We start from the raw sequence: 5,148 nt of genomic DNA on the forward strand, positions 1-5,148 counted from the left end.
TGATCTGTTCAACTCTAAGACTCGATGAAAGACATAGTCGACAGACGTAAGTGCACCAACAGACTCCCCCTCGGATGTTGACGGAGTCTTCATAGAGTCTTCGCACAAATCAATCTACAATCTTCATCAGTCGTCAATCTGCCTCTGAAATATCTGTCATTCCAAGAATCCTCGTTCTCTATCTTCATCATCAATAACCTCTTCTCTTTCAACTGTTGACACGGTGTCTTCAGACTCCCCCTCTCAAACAGCTGGGATCGTAGTCTGGAATTCACATCTTCATTCTTCAAATCAAAATCATTAACAGGCTTCCATCAGGTTCCAGATCGATACCTGGCTCCATTCTCTCTCAGAATCAAGATCTGACTCAAGTCCTGCACAATCTTTACCCAACTATAAGTTTCTATTAAAAGATTAAACTTTCAAACTTTTTAGAAACTTGTACCAGAAACTATATTAATGATTATACATTCAAGATTTTTTACTGGCACTTTTCAAACAAAAATTTAACATCATCACATACACTCTTTCCAAACCAGTTATTCAAGTTTAGCACTTTGAATTTCGAAAATCAGTATCTCAACACCAGTTGTCGAAAATCTTTTTGATTTTTCAAAATTTTATGCTAAAACACACCAAAAATCTTTTTGGATTTTCTGAATAAAAATAAATGCAGACACGAAATATTTACAGATAATATTTTTGTGAGTTTGTGCAAGAGGATCATATCAGTTATGAAACATATCACTAACACCGTTAAGCTTTAAACATTTTAAGTTCTAAACAATTTACCTAGATTGTCAATATGTTTGTCCACTTAAATTTTCACACAGACTTCAATTGATTCGAGATACAATATTAATGTTTTAGAAACTAAAACTTAATTGTGTATCACTCCACTTGAATATACTCCCGTATCCAGATCCCAAGTATTCAGTCTTACAGGTGAGTATACCACAGCTGATATCTGTAAAGGGGTAATGTGCGAGGGCCGTGAGAGCTCAGGTCGATACTTCCGTATACGCAGAGAGATGACGGCTTCGACTTTTGGTGGGTCCCCTTTAGAGGATCTTTTATTACAACAGCAAAGATTATCAATTTTATTGTTTAATCAGATTGCTGAGGGCGAGCTTGTATTTCAAAGCTTTTTGCAGAAAGTATTATTCGGGGACTAGGTCAGTATTTCCATACAGTAGATGTCCCGGAATAATACCCCAGATATCACTGAGTATAAAGACCTAGTATCTCAGAATATGGGACCTTTCAAACAAGATTTCGGGGGTTACCCATATATTCAAGAATAGTTACCCACGAATTAAGCAAGTTCGAATTTAGGTTTATATCTCGTTTCAATTTACTAAATATGCGAAAATCTACTAACACATCCACAGTAAGATTGTTTATCACTTTTAGCTTTACAATTCTTTAGCGTGCTGTGATAGTTCACTGATGTACTATCATTTCCTCTTTTGTGCAGCAAAACTCATTTTTCAGTTTTATCATGTTTTTGGCTTTTTCAAATTTTCTGATGTTTTTGGATTTTCTAAAATTTCTTACTCCCCCTAAAATTCAAATACATCTAGTAAAAATTGAAAACAAACTGTACAGAACATGACAACTGATGTCGAAATACTTCAATTCTCCATCCGTTTGGCTTAAACAATCAGAACTCCCCCTCACAACAAAACTATTTTCCCATAATGATTTCAAAACACTTAAGTTTGTTTTTATCAGAATGGTTTTTCCGGAAAAATAAGTTCTATTGATTTTACCTCTTGTAAAATTGGGGATCCAATCATCATATTGTTTTACCAATCTTCTGAATAATAGTTAACTCAAGTTCAAATTAATGACCTTGATTTAACCACATGTAAAATCAACTGGTTCTCATTCTGAACCACTTATAACAACCACAAACATACAACCACTTGCAGATTTAGCAATTAAGCTTTTCAAACCTGTTTTTTTTTTCAACCAATTACCATCTTTTGGTTGAATTCTCAAGGTGCCGATTCCTACTCCTCACTTACAAACCTGGGAGTTCCGGCAAGTCCTGCAAAACCTCAAACACAGATTTAGAAAGATGCCGATTCATGATCCACGATACCAACTTGGGATCTCCGGCAAGTCAGGTTTTTATTCTTTGAAAAATATATCCACCCAAGCCTGACCTTCCTTGGGTGTAACAACATCTTCTTTATCTTTACTTTCAACAGGCTTGTAAACACGTCCTTTGGAAGCATAAAAATCTTTGATGCTTCTGGCCTTACCATTGACCATTTGTCCGAAGATACGTTTCACATTTCCGTTGAAAGTTTTTTCAACATCAAATTTCTTCTTGTCAGAATAAACTTGATTTGAAATTTCAACTTTTCCGATTTTGGATTTGTAATTTTTAGCATTCAGTGGCGGAAAATTCACATCGTCCACTATCGGAACTTTCTTTTCAACCTTTTTCTCAACACGTGGCTCCTCTGATTTTATGGAATCAGATTCATCACCAGAACTATTACCTGAACCTTTCACAACCCATTTTTGATTTGGCATATTATCTTTCCTTTTTGAAGCACTCTTTGAACATTCTCCTTTTTCAAAAGTTGAATTTTCAAAGCCAGTAAACTTCCGGGTTGACAGTTCAGTCTTTTCAACAGCTTTTTCTTTCATTTTCCCAAAGACTTCCTGTTTTGGCTTGAATGTCTTTGGACAATCCTTTGCCACATGACCAGCAATTTTGCATTGAAAACAGGTTCTCTTTTCAATTTTCTTTGGAACTTCATTCTTCTTTAGTTCTTCTTGCTTCTTGGCAAGGAATTCCTGATTTGTCTGTCTTCTGAATGATTGTTCTTTTTCAGCCTCTGACGTTTTCCCTGAAACAAACATAGTTTTTGGTTTATACATTTTTTTCATTTTTATAGTTTTTCGGTGGGACAAAACCAAGACCTTTCTTTTTGAAATTACGATTATGGTTTGGTTTCTTTTGGAAACTATAACCACAATTGTAACCCATTTTCTTGTTGATTCTCTGTTGATCTCTTGAAATGTATTGTTTGGGTTTTCCATTTAAATCTTTTATTTCAGAAATATTAATTTCTGTTATTTTGAAAACCTTTTGAATCATTTCAATTCTGACACTTCTTATTGGAAAACTCTCGTCAGAATATAATTTGTCAGAACCTTTCAAAGTATATGCCACTTTGACCGATTCATCAATCAAATTAGACTTCGAAAGTAAAAATTCTTTATCATAAACCCGTTTGTCCTTTTTATTTGTCGGCTTTGACGTATTTGACCCAGACTTTGACTCGGGTTTTGACTTCGGATTTGACTCCTCACTGTCATCTTTATCTAACACCTGATCGATCACACTTTTTATCAACTTTGACTCATGATCAGTGTCTGATGACGTATACGTGACATCAATACTTTCTAGCAAGTTATTTGACGACCCAGACTCCCATTTCAAATTGATTGCTTTATTGACTCTTTCGGAATTTGGATTTCGAGGTGAATATCCATTTTCGTCCGGGGGCGGACATCTGTTATAGACCACACTTGATTTCTTACCGGAAGTCTTCAATATTTCTTCATCTTTTATCACGGATTTTTCTTCTTCAGATGTCTTCACTTCTTCAAATGTCTTCAAATCTTTCACAACTGGATAAATCCTGTCAACAACAAAAGTAGAACATGAGTAACTATCTAATAACTTCTTAACTTTCTCAGTTTCTATTTTTTGCGTTGCCAACTCCAACTCGAGATCAGCACATTTCTTTATGTGAAAGTTCGCATCATCAAGCTGTCTAAGATACACTATTTTCAATGTATTCATAGCTTCAGCTTGTTCACCATCTGAATCTGTATACTTGTTGATTTCTCTGTTCATTGTATCATACGATTCTTTCAATTTGTGAATATTGTGCAACAACTCATTGTTTTGTTTGATTAACGAATCACAGTTCATGCACTTTTCTTGGGCGATGACAGGTTCAACATCCACTTTAATCTCAAATTCAGGAACCTCTTTGACTGTCCTGCTTGATTGTAGAAATTCAGCTCTTCTCTTATTTTCCGCTTTAGCTTCAGCTTTTAATCGCTCTTCATCTTCTTCCTCTTCTCTGTTCTTTCTTCGTCTTTCTTCAGCAGCTTCCATGACTTTTCTGCACCTTTCTGCACATTTCAAATCATAAGCATTAGCATAGAAAGCATGAGAAGTGTTTTTGGACATCTCTTTGGCCATGAGATCTTGATCCGGACAAAAATCATCCCAGGTAAAACCTTCAACCAACTTCTCATCATCTTGTTCAGCCTAACACCCTTTGCTGTCTTTCGAAAGATACTTTTCCCAGGTAAAATTATCATATTTTCCCTGACTAACAACACATGCCTTTTTATCAACCACATCTCTCCCATGAGCAGTTTGTGCCTGTTGCTGTGCTGGTGGTGTGATTTGATGATAGATAGCCTTCTTGTGATAGTCGTTGTTTCCGAAAGGATTCTGGGCTCCGGTAGCTTCACGATTTTTGCACTCCCTCTTGAAATGCCACTTCTCCCTGCAACGAAAACACGTAACTTTAGATTTATCAAAACCCAAATTAAGCTGAAACGTTTGCATCACAAAAATCATCACGGCCTGTGATTTGTTTAAACTTTTCAGCACGTCTCATCACACTCGCCATACACCATTTGATATCCATCAATTCCATTTCCTCAGCATCAATTTGATCGTAATCCTCTTTCGTGAGCATTGGATTTCCGATCTTTCCTGTAACAAAGCAACTATAAGACTCTAAAATCATCCCTAACAAAGACATTTGATTTTTTGCAATTTCTTCAGTGTAGTCTTGATCATTTTCAAGGCTTAACACAATGCTACACTGAAGTTTTCTACCATTCTTTGTTACAGAGATGTTAGGATCGTATGATGAAAATCTTGTGCTGTTTGATCCTTGAGATGCCTTCTTCTTAGGAGAATCTTTAACACTGTAAGCAGTTTCGATCTTTGGAGAATACTTTGTAGAATCAGTAGAGCCACTCTTGTGGTACAAACTGATATCCTGTTCTCCATCATAATTTTTCATTCTGGCTATCTTCCTCTGCTCCATCTCCTGAGCTTCTAGATGCTTGATGAAATCTCCCAATGTCATAGCT

Source organism: Helianthus annuus, chromosome 17 (assembly GCF_002127325.2).
Source record: "Helianthus annuus cultivar XRQ/B chromosome 17, HanXRQr2.0-SUNRISE, whole genome shotgun sequence".
Lineage (NCBI taxonomy): Eukaryota > Viridiplantae > Streptophyta > Magnoliopsida > Asterales > Asteraceae > Helianthus > Helianthus annuus.